Genomic DNA, 12358 nt, shown 5'->3' with positions numbered 1-12358 from the left:
CTTCCAGGTTTTTGTGCAAAACGGCCTGTTAGCTCAGATAGTTAGAGCGTGGTGCTAATAACGCCAAGGTCACAGGTTCGATCCCTGTACAGGCCAAGTTTAATTGTTTGTAAAAAAATACATTTTTCTTGTGTCTAATTTTTGACTGTTTATCACCTTGGATCAAAAGCTACTTGAAGGATTGGATGAATACATTTGATATAGTTGTAGAATTAATTATCATTCTGAAAGCTCCTGGAATATCTATAATTGGTTCTAAGTTCTAACGCCAAGTAACTAAATCTCTTATTTATTGCAATTTATTGAGGTCATTTTTGTTTTGTCTTGTTGATGAAATATAAAGATAGTATGAATGTAAACAGCTGAATATAAGCTTTCCAACTATCCCGGGTTAACAACCAGTAGCACTTCATCATCTGCTATTTCTTCAATAGTATGCTATATATTTAGTGAGCCTATTAGTTTTGTCTTTAGAGCATAAAGTTAAAAATGCCAAGGACATACTTTCAATCAGTCTCCAAGCCAATACTTGATGCTCCTGTAATGTTGAAAATAGATGTATTTTCTCCTGTATCATGTGTATCTCTATATTTCCTTTGAGGGGAAGCTGATAGAATGATTAAATGAATCAATTGCATATAGGTGATGAATTGTTATTTATTGCTAAAACACATGGAAAAAACATTAATGGTTCTAAGTTCTAACACTAAGTATGAAAATCTCTTTTGTATTGTAATTTTTCTAAAGTCATATTAGTTTCTTCATGTTGATAATTTATATTTATAACTTCATGGTACACCTCTGAAATTAAGCTTTCCAAATCTCCCGGGTTAACTATCATTAGCACTTCTTCATATGCTCGACTTCCAGGTATTTGTGCAAAATGGCCTGTTAGCTCAGATGGTTGTTATTTATTGCTAAAACACATGGAAGAAACATTAATGGTTCTAAGTTCTAACACTAAGTATGAAAATCTCTTTTGTATTGTAATTTTTTAAAGTCATATTAGTTTCTTCATGTTGATATTATATAAGTATAACTTCATGGTAAACCTCTGAAATTAAGCTTTCCAAATCTCACCGGTTAACTATCATTAGCACTTCTTCATATGCTGGACTTCCAGGAGTTTGTGCAAAACGGCCTGTTAGCTCAGATGGTTAGAGCGTGGTGCTAATAACGCCAAGGTCACAGGTTCGAACCCTGTACAGGCCAAGTTTAATTGTTTGTAAAAAGATTAATTTTTCTTGTGTCTCATTTTTGACTGTTTATCACCATGGATCAAAAGCTACTTGAAGGATTGGATGAATACATTTGATATAGTTGTAGAATTAATTATTATTCTGAAAGCTCCTGGAATATCTATAATTGGTTCTAAGTTCTAACGCCAAGTAATTAAATCTCTTATTTATTGCAATTTATTGAGGTCATTTTTGTTTTGTCTTGTTGATGAAATATAAAGATAGTATGAATGTAAACAGCTGAATATAAGCTTTCCAACTATCCCGGGTTAACAATCAGTAGCACTTCATCATCTGCTATTTCTTCAATAGTATGCTATATATTTAGTGAGCCTATTAGTTTAGTCTTTAGAGCATAAAGTTAAAAATGCCAGGGACATACTTTCAATCAGTCTCCAAGCCAATACTTGATGCTCCTTTAATGTTGAAAATTGATGTATTTTCTTCTGTATCATGTGTATCTCTATATTTCCTTTGAGGGGAAGCTGATAGAATGATTAGATGAATCAATTGCATATAGGTGATGAATTGTTATTTATTGCTAAAACACATGGAAAAAACATTAATGGATCTAAGTCAGAGTTCTTCAATCTGTGGGGCGCGCCCCCCTGGGGGGGCGCGACACCATCCCAGGGGGGGCGCGCGCTCCACACCAATCTTATCTTTGTTTCCTGCGTCCGTCCGTCGCAAGCCTTCTTAGAGCCGGTATGGTTGGAGGGGAGAGGGAGGGGAAATCGACCTGTTCTTTTGTCTTGTTAACTGTCCCAGGAGGGGGTTAATTCTTCGCTGACGTGCTCGAGCTGCAGTGGGAGGCAAGGAGTCTACTGCTAAAACCGAAAGAAAAGAAACAGACACGCCGGTTTTAGCAGAGGAGACCCCTTGCCTCCCACTGCAGCTGAAGCATTTCAGCTGTATGAATTAACCCCCTCCTGGGAAAGTTATCTTCCCAGAAAGCAAACAAAGTTTCCGTAGATGTTTTGGGAGGGGTTGGGAAAGAAGAGTGTTAGGGCTGTAAGAGTAAGTGTGAGGGTCCCAGTTAGAGGAAAGCGAGTTTGAGGGATCTTTATAAAACGGTGGGGAGAGTGAGTCGTCTGGTGAGACAGGGAGCGAGTGAGGAAACTGGCGAGTGGCTGGGAAGATGCGAGGGATCTGGTAAGAGGACAGTGAGAGCTACTGCAAGGGGTCTGTTATGAGGGCAGTGAATTCGAGTGATCTGCTATCTTGACATTTAAAGTTCGAGTTCTGGTGAGTGGACACGAGTGCTTATTGTGATGTCAAACTACTGAGATAATGAGGGCTCTGATTAGAGTACACTGAGTGAGAGATGCAAGAGTGGGAGATATGGGAGTTGTGACGAGAGAACATTGAGATATTTGGGAAAGACAGACAGTGATGAATTAAAATAAAATAAAAACTTAGGGCCCGAAGTTTATCTGGGGAGCTCCCAGCCGCTCTCCACCACTGCTGGTAAAACCAGGTGGTGTCAAATAGAAAGGCTGCTTAGTCTTTCTTTATTTCACCTTAGGTGACGGTCTTTCTTCCACCTACTACGATAGCCGGTGCCTATCACCTGCAACCACCGGCACAAATTAAGCACTAATTGGTGGACAGTCAGAGTTAGGAATCTGGGAGGACAGTGTGGGGCAGGCCGGTGTAAGCTCTCCACATTACAGGAGTGCGCAAGTCGCTCCAAAAGACGGGCCCCAGGGAAGGGGTGGGCTGTGAGTCAGGGAGTCGAAGCACTATGGGAGAATTAAGGGAGGAATGGGGATGATCTTCGCCGCGCAACACTGCAGCCTCAGTGCCCCACCTTGAGGACTGCGATCGGCCGCGAGGAGTGTCGACTCGAGTGGCTGCCAGCATGAAGACAGGCTGCGGTAGAGTGAATACATTGTGGCTGGGCAATGAGTGCAGTAAGTGACCAGTAGGGTCGTCACTATACTAAGTGAAAGTCCACGCCGCCGGTGTTACTATAGTTACATGGCACGTGCTGAATCATGCTTGCAAAAATATTTGGTACAGGTAGCACTGCCGATTAAGTATAAGTGGTAACTAAAGTAAATGATGTGGAAACGAAAGTTCATTGTGTTAAAACATTTAGGTAGCACTGACTCAGAGATGGTGTTGTATGTATGTAGGTTAGGTAGCAAAATCCAGACTATAGCAATTATGAGCAAGGTTGGCGGTCACAGATGGTTAAACCTCACTCTAAAACAGCACGTTCCTACAGACAAACTGGAAGCAAGTGATGCTGCAGTAAAAGACTAGAGTAAGATGTCTCAGCAACATGATCTTATCAATATCTGTTCACGGCCAGCCTTCTTGCATAATTAGTTAGTGTCCTTCCGTTTGTGTCTCTCTGCAACAGTTTCAAGAAGTTCTTGGAGTTTCTTGTTGCTCAAATGGCTGTAATTTCTGATATTTAGAAGTTTCACTCGTCTTAATTGCATGATTTTTGCTCGCGAGAAAGTTTCACTCATAGTCATTGAAATGTCACTCATAATTTCACATTTTTTTTAAATGTCACACATGGCAATCTCAAACCTTGGCAGCTATGGTTTTAAGGCAGCCCAGGGCCCCAGCCTGTCAAAGGGGGTGAGGGGGGGGCGGCGTTGAAAGAGCCAGCTCTGTTCTACAGTCTTGCCCTCATTACCTTGAATAATTTACAAACACAATGTTGTAAATAGCATTAATATTATTCATTTTCAACATGTAAGAGTCTAGTACAGACATTTTGCAGACAAAATGTGTTTGTGTCATGCAACATCCATTAAAAAAGTGTATTTTAGCTCAATACAGGACCTCACATATGAGAAATGGGAGGGTGTGACAGAGATTATTTGCAGTAATATTAGTGAACTGCTGTTGTGTTTCCTACTGACACACATCACTATCCCTGAATATTAGATGTACACACATTTAGTATTTGACCAAAGAAGGCATGAAAGAGCGGAGACTGGATCTTTAAACCAAAGCTGGTCCGAAAAGGGCCCCCCAAATAAATTTGGCCCAGAGCTCCCAAAATCCCTATAACGTCCCTGAAAGTTTCTTTTAAAATTAAATTAGCAGGCACTCAAAATGCCAGCCAGCCATGTGTTGTTTAAACAGCCTGCAAATTGCTAAATATGGTTATGAATAAGAAGTATGTATTCATTTTTAATGTTACTTTTCTGTCTTTATTCCCTTTTATTATCAGTCATGGATCATTTAGGCAGCTCTAGAAATCAATTAAAAGTTATTTCTATTTCTATTTGCTGTTCAAAGTATGCTCAGACAATTGCTGAAAATACAGCTTTAGGTGACTGCTTATTTTTTTACCATCTGTGACATCAAAATAATGAGCTGGCAACCCTAATCATAAGACTGGAAGTTTGTTCAGGGATCAGTACATTATTTCCTCCACCCTGATCATTGGTTACTGCCATAATAAGCCTCTGTCATTTCACCACATTCACTCACAAACCTGCAGTTTACTAAACACTCTTATTGTATTGAACATTATTTGCTGGATATGCCCGGAATGTGCGTGTGGCGGTCGATTCCAGAAATTTGTCAGGTGGTGGGGGGGCCCAACATCTAAAAAAAATCAGCCGGGGGGGGCTCAACCTACAAAAGTTTGAAGACCTCTGATCTAAGTTCTAACACTAAGAATGAAAATCTCTTTTGTATTGTAATTTTTCTAAAGTCATATTAGTTTCTTCATGTTGATAATATATATTTATAACTTCATGGTAAACCTCCGAAATTAAGCTTTCCAAATCTCCCGGGTTAACTATCATTAGCACTTCTTCATATGCTGGACTTCCAGAAACTTGTGCAAAATGGCCTGTTAGCTCAGATGGTTAGAGCGTGGTGCTAATAACGCCAAGGTCACAGGTTCGATCCCTGTAAAGGCCAAGTTTAGTTGTTTAAAAAAAGATTAATTTTTCTTGTGTCTCATTTTTGACTGTTTATCACCTTGGATCAAACGCTGCTTGAAGGATTGGATGAATGCATTTGATATAGTTGTAGAATTAATTATTATTCTGAAAGCTCCTGGAATATCTATTAATGGTTCTAAGTTCTAACGCCAAGTAACTAAATCTCTTATTTATTGAAATTTATTGAGGTCATTTTTGTTTTGTCTTGTTGATGAAATATAAAGATAGTATGAATGTAAACAGCTGAATATAAGCTTTCCAACTATCCCGGGTTAACAATCGGTAGCACTTCATCATCTGCTATTTCTTCAATAGTATGCTATATATTTATTGAGCCTATTAGTTTAGTCTTTAGAGCATAAAGTTAACAATGCCAAGAACATACTTTCAATCAGTCTCTAAGCCAATACTTGATGCTCCTTTAATGTTGAAAATAGATGTATTTTCTTCAGTATCATTTGTATGTCTATATTTCCTTCGAGGGGAAGCTGACACAATGATTAGATGAATCAATTGCATATAGGTGATGAATTGTTATTTATTGCTAAAACACATGGAAAAAACATTAATGGCTCTAAGTTCTAACACTAAGTATGAAAATCTCTTTTGTATTGTAATTTTTCTAAAGTCATATTAGTTTCTTCATGTTGATATTATATATTTATAACTTCATGGTAAACCTCCGAAATTAAGCTTTCCAAATCTCCCGGGTTAACTATCATTAGCACTTCTTCATATGCTGGACTTCCAGGAATTTGTGCAGACCGGCCTGTTAGCTCAGATGGTTAGAGTGTTGTGCTAATAACGCCAAGGTCACAGGTTCGATCCCTGTACAGGCCAAGTTTAATTGCTTGAAAAAAGATTAATTTTTCTTGTGTCTCATTTTTGACTGTTTATCACCTTGGATCAAACGATGCTTGAAGGATTGGATGAATACATTTGATATAGTTGTAGAATTATTTATTATTCTGAAAGCTCCTGGAATATCTAATAATGGTTCTAAGTTCTAACACCAAGTAACTAAATCTCTTATTTATTGCAATTTATTGAGGTCATTTTTGTTTTGTCTTGTTGATGAAATATAAAAATAGTATGAATGTAAACAGCTGAATATAAGCTTTCCAACTATCCCGGGTTAACAATCAGTAGCACTTCATCATCTGCTATTTCTTCAATAGTATGCTATATATTTAGTGAGCCTATTAGTTTAGTCTTCAGAGCATAAAGTTAAAAATGCCAAGGACATACTTTCAATCCGTCTCCAAGCCAATACTTGATGCTCCTTTAATGTTGAAAATAGATGTATTTTCTTCTGTATCATGTGTATCTCTATATTTCCTTTGAGGGGAAGCTGATAGAATGATTAAATGAATCAATTGCATATAGGTGATGAATTGTTATTTATTGCTAAAACACATGTAAAAAACATTAATGGTTCTAAGTTCTAACACTAAGTATGAAAATCTCTTTTGTATTGTAATTTTTTTAAAGTCATATAAGTTTCTTCATGTTGATATTATATATTTATAACTTCATGGTAAACCTCTGAAGTTAAGCTTTCCAAATCTCCCGGGTTAACTATCATTAGCACTTCTTCATATGCTGGACTTCCAGTAATTTGTGCAAAATGGCCTGTTAGCTCAGATGGTTAGAGCGTGGTGCTAATAACGCCAAGGTCACAGGTTTGATCCCTGTACAGGCCAAGTTTAATTGTTTGTAAAAAGATAAATGTTTCTTGTGTCTCATTTTTGACTGTTTATCACCTTGGATCAAATGCTGCTTGAAGGAATGGATGAATACATTTGATATAGTTGTAGAATTAATTATTATTCTGAAAGCTCCTGGAATATCTATTAATGGTTCTAAGTTCTAACACCAAGTAACTAAATCTCTTATTTATTGCAATTTATTGAGGTCATTTTTGTTTTGTCTTGTTGATGAAATATAAAAATAGTATGAATGTAAACAGCTGAATATAAGCTTTCCAACTATCCCGGGTTAACAATCAGTAGCACTTCATCATCTGCTATTTCTTCAATAGTATGCTATATATTTATTGAGCCTATTAGTTTAGTCTTTAGAGCATAAAGTTAACAATGCCAAGAACATACTTTCAATCAGTCTCTAAGCCAATACTTGATGCTCCTTTAATGTTGAAAATAGATGTATTTTCTTCAGTATCATTTGTATGTCTATATTTCCTTCGAGTGGAAGCTGACACAATGATTAGATGAATCAATTGCATATAGGTGATGAATTGTTATTTATTGCTAAAACACATGGAAAAAACATTAATGGCTCTAAGTTCTAACACTAAGTATGAAAATCTCTTTTGTATTGTAATTTTTCTAAAGTCATATTAGTTTCTTCATGTTGATATTATATATTTATAACTTCATGGTAAACCTCCGAAATTAAGCTTTCCAAATCTCCCGGGTTAACTATCATTAGCACTTCTTCATATGCTGGACTTCCAGGAATTTGTGCAGACCGGCCTGTTAGCTCAGATGGTTAGAGCGTGGTGCTAATAACGCCAAGGTCACAGGTTCGATCCCTGTACAGGCCAAGTTTAATTGTTTGAAAAAAGATTACTTTTTCTTGTGTCTCATTTTTGACTGTTTATCACCTTGGATCAAACGATGCTTGAATGATTGGATGAATACATTTGATATAGTTGTAGAATTAATTATTATTCTGAAAGCTCCTGGAATATCTATTAATGGTTCTAAGTTCTAACACCAAGTAACTAAATCTCTTATTTATTGCAATTTATTGAGGTCATTTTTGTTTTGTCTTGTTGATGAAATATAAAAATAGTATGAATGTAAACAGCTGAATATACGCTTTCCAACTATCCCGGGTTAACAATCAGTAGCACTTCATCATCTGCTATTTCTTCAATAGTATGCTATATATTTAGTGAGCCTATTAGTTTAGTCTTCAGAGCATAAAGTTAAAAATGCCAAGGACATACTTTCAATCCGTCTCCAAGCCAATACTTGATGCTCCTTTAATGTTGAAAATAGATGTATTTTTTTCTGTATCATGTGTATCTCTATATTTCCTTTGAGGGGAAGCTGATAGAATGATTAAATGAATCAATTGCATATAGGTGATGAATTGTTATTTATTGCTAAAACACATGGAAAAAACATTAATGGTTCTAAGTTCTAACACTAAGTATGAAAATCTCTTTTGTATTGTAATTTTTTTAAAGTCATATAAGTTTCTTCATGTTGATATCATATATTTATAACTTTCATATTCATATGCTGGACTTCCAGGATTTTGTGCAAAACGGCCTGTTAGCTCAGATGGTTAGAGCGTGGTGCTAATAACGCCAAGGTCACAGGTTCGATCCCTGTACAGGCCAAGTTTAATTGTTTGTAAAAAGATACATTTTTCTTGTGTCTCATTTTTGACTGTTTATCACCTTGGATCAAAAGCTACTTGAAGGATTGGATGAATACATTTGATATAGTTGTAGAATTAATTATCATTCTGAAAGCTCCTGGAATATCTATAATTGGTTCTAAGTTCTAACGCCAAGTAAATAAATCTCTTATTTATTGCAATTTATTGAGGTCATTTTTGTTTTGTCTTGTTGATGAAATATAAAGATAGTATGAATGTAAACAGCTGAATATAAGCTTTCCAACTATCCCGGGTTAACAACCAGTAGCACTTCATCATCTGCTATTTCTTCAATAGTATGCTATATATTTAGTGAGCCTATTAGTTTTGTCTTTAGAGCATAAAGTTAAAAATGCCTAGGACATACTTTCAATCAGTCTCCAAGCCAATACTTGATGCTCCTGTAATGTGGAAAATAGATGTATTTTCTTCTGTATCGTGTGTATCTCTATATTTCCTTTGAGGGGAAGCTGATAGAATGATTAAATGAATCAATTGCATATAGGTGATGAATTGTTATTTATTGCTAAAACACATGGAAAAAACATTAATGTTTCTAAGTTCTAACACTAAGTATGAAAATCTCTTTTGTATTGTAATTTTTCTAAAGTCATATTAGTTTCTTCATGTTGATAATTTATATTTATAACTTCATGGTACACCTCTGAAATTAAGCTTTCCAAATCTCCCGGGTTAACTATCATTAGCACTTCTTCATATGCTCGACTTCCAGGTATTTGTGCAAAATGGCCTGTTAGCTCAGATGGTTGTTATTTATTGCTAAAACACATGGAAGAAACATTAATGGTTCTAAGTTCTAACACTAAGTATGAAAATCTCTTTTGTATTGTAATTTTTTAAAGTCATATTAGTTTCTTCATGTTGATATTATATAAGTATAACTTCATGGTAAACCTCTGAAATTAAGCTTTCCAAATCTCACCGGTTAACTATCATTAGCACTTCTTCATATGCTGGACTTCCAGGAATTTGTGCAAAACGGCCTGTTAGCTCAGATGGTTAGAGCGTGGTGCTAATAACGCCAAGGTCACAGGTTCGATCCCTGTACAGGCCAAGTTTAATTGTTTGTAAAAAGATTAATTTTTCTTGTGTCTCATTTTTGACTGTTTATCACCATGGATCAAAAGCTACTTGAAGGATTGGATGAATACATTTGATATAGTTGTAGAATTAATTATTATTCTGAAAGCTCCTGGAATATCTATAATTGGTTCTAAGTTCTAACGCCAAGTAACTAAATCTCTTATTTATTGCAATTTATTGAGGTCATTTTTGTTTTGTCTTGTTGATGAAATATAAAGATAGTATGAATGTAAACAGCTGAATATAAGCTTTCCAACTATCCCTGGTTAACAATCAGTAGCACTTCATCATCTGCTATTTCTTCAATAGTATGCTATATATTTAGTGAGCCTAATAGTTTAGTCTTTAGAGCATAAAGTTAAAAATGCCAGGGACATACTTTCAATCAGTCTCCAAGCCAATACTTGATGCTCCTTTAATGTTGAAAATAGATGTATTTTCTTCTGTATCATGTGTATCTCTATATTTCCTTTGAGGGGAAGCTGATAGAATGATTAGATGAATCAATTGCATATAGGTGATGAATTGTTATTTATTGCTAAAACACATGGAAAAAACATTAATGGATCTAAGTTCTAACACTAAGTATGAAAATCTCTTTTGTATTGTAATTTTTCTAAAGTAATATTAGTTTCTTCATGTTGATAATATATATTTATAACTTCATGGTAAACCTCCGAAATTAAGCTTTCCAAATCTCCCGGGTTAACTATCATTAGCACTTCTTCATATGCTGGACTTCCAGGAATTTGTGCAGACCCGCCTGTTAGCTCAGATGGTTAGAGCGTTGTGCTAATAACGCCAAGGTCACAGGTTCGATCCCTGTACAGGCCAAGTTTAATTGTTTGAAAAAAGATAAATTTTTCTTGTGTCTCATTTTTGACTGTTTATCACCTTGGATCAAACGATGCTTGAAGGATTGGATGAATACATTTGATATAGTTGTAGAATTAATTATTATTCTGAAAGCTCCTGAAATATCTATTAATGGTTCTAAGTTCTAACGCCAAGTAACTAAATCTCTTATTTATTGCAATTTATTGAGGTCATTTTTGTTTTGTCTTGTTGATGAAATATAAAGATAGTATGAATGTAAACAGCTGAATATAAGCTTTCCAACTATCCCGGGTTAACAATCGGTAGCAGTTCATCATCTGCTATTTCTTCAATAGTATGCTATGTATTTATTGAGCCTATTAGTTTAGTCTTTAGAGCATAAAGTTAAAAATGCCAAGGACATACTTTCAATCAGTCTCCAAGCCAATACTTGATGCTCCTTTAATGTTGAAAATAGATGTATTTTCTTCTGTATAATGTGTATGTCTATATTTCCTTTGAGGGGAAGCTGATAGAATGTTTAGATGAATCAATTGCATATAATTGATGAATTGTTATTTATTGCTAAAACACATGGAAAAAACATTAATGGCTCTAAGTTCTAACACTAAGTATGAAAATCTCTTTTGTATTGTAATTTTTCTAAAGTCATATTAGTTTCTTCATGTTGATATTATATATTTATAACTTCATGGTAAACTTCCGAAATTAAGCTTTCCAAATCTCCCAGGTTAACTATCATTAGCACTTCTTCATATGCTGGACTTCCAGGAATTTGTGCAGACTGGCCTGTTGGCTCAGATGGTTAGAGCGTGGTGCTAATAACGCCAAGGTCACAGGTTCGATCCCTGTACAGGCCAAGTTTAATTGTTTGAAAAAAGATTAATTTTTCTTGTGTCTCATTTTTGACTGTTTATCACCTTGGATCAAACGATGCTTGAAGGATTGGATGAATACATTTGATATAGTTGTAGAATTAATTATTATTCTCAAAGCTCCTGGAATATCTATTAATGGTTCTAAGTTCTAACACCAAGTAACTAAATCTCTTATTTATTGCAATTTATTGAGGTCATTTTTGTTTTGTCTTGTTGATGAAATATAAAAATAGTATGAATGTAAACAGCTGAATATAAGCTTTCCAACTATCCCGGGTTAACAATCAGTAGCACTTCATCATCTGCTATTTCTTCAATAGTATGCTATATATTTAGTGAGCCTATTAGTTTAGTCTTCAGAGCATAAAGTTAAAAATGCCAAGGACATACTTTCAATCCGTCTCCAAGCCAATACTTGATGCTCCTTTAATGTTGAAAATAGATGTATTTTCTTCTGTATCATGTGTATCTCTATATTGCCTTTGAGGGGAAGCTGATAGAATGATTAAATGAATCAATTGCATATAGGTGATGAATTGTTATTTATTGCTAAAACACATGGAAAAAACATTAATGGTTCTAAGTTCTAACACTAAGTATGAAAATCTCTTTTGTATTGTAATTTTTTTAAAGTCATATAAGTTTCTTCATGTTGATATTATATATTTATAACTTCATGGTAAACCTCTGAAATTAAGCTTTCCAAATCTCCCGGGTTAACTATCATTAGCACTTCTTCATATGCTGGACTTCCAGTAATTTGTGCAAAATGGCCTGTTAGCTCAGATGGTTAGAGCGTGGTGCTAATAACGCCAAGGTCACAGGTTCGATCCCTGTACAGGCCAAGTTTAATTGTTTGAAAAAAGATTAATTTTTCTTGTGTCTCATTTTTGACTGTTTATCACCTTGGATCAAACGCTGCTTGAAGGATTGGATGAATGCATTTGATATAGTTGTAGAATTAATT

General features: G+C 35.3%; 6 non-coding genes across 6 annotated transcripts; all 6 read left to right on the top strand.

Moving 5' to 3' along the window:
• The first annotated feature begins 1138 nt into the window (after positions 1-1138).
• Positions 1139-1212, top strand: TRNAI-AAU (transfer RNA isoleucine (anticodon AAU)). Its single transcript has one exon. It is a non-coding gene; the product is annotated as a tRNA-Ile (tRNA).
• A 6438-nt stretch (positions 1213-7650) lies between these two features.
• Positions 7651-7724, top strand: TRNAI-AAU (transfer RNA isoleucine (anticodon AAU)). Its single transcript has one exon. It is a non-coding gene; the product is annotated as a tRNA-Ile (tRNA).
• A 733-nt stretch (positions 7725-8457) lies between these two features.
• TRNAI-AAU (transfer RNA isoleucine (anticodon AAU)) lies at positions 8458-8531 on the top strand. Its single transcript has one exon. It is a non-coding gene; the product is annotated as a tRNA-Ile (tRNA).
• Positions 8532-9573: 1042 nt separating this feature from the next.
• TRNAI-AAU (transfer RNA isoleucine (anticodon AAU)) lies at positions 9574-9647 on the top strand. Its single transcript has one exon. It is a non-coding gene; the product is annotated as a tRNA-Ile (tRNA).
• Positions 9648-11299: 1652 nt separating this feature from the next.
• Positions 11300-11373, top strand: TRNAI-AAU (transfer RNA isoleucine (anticodon AAU)). Its single transcript has one exon. It is a non-coding gene; the product is annotated as a tRNA-Ile (tRNA).
• Positions 11374-12162: 789 nt separating this feature from the next.
• TRNAI-AAU (transfer RNA isoleucine (anticodon AAU)) lies at positions 12163-12236 on the top strand. The gene has a single exon. It is a non-coding gene; the product is annotated as a tRNA-Ile (tRNA).
• The last annotated feature ends 122 nt before the right edge of the window (positions 12237-12358 follow it).

The sequence above is a fragment of the Lissotriton vulgaris genome, chromosome 4_1 (assembly GCF_964263255.1).
Source record: "Lissotriton vulgaris chromosome 4_1, aLisVul1.2, whole genome shotgun sequence".
Classification (NCBI taxonomy): domain Eukaryota; kingdom Metazoa; phylum Chordata; class Amphibia; order Caudata; family Salamandridae; genus Lissotriton; species Lissotriton vulgaris.
The sequence above is the reverse complement of the archived record's forward strand: the minus strand, read 5'-3'. Positions and strand labels throughout refer to the sequence as shown.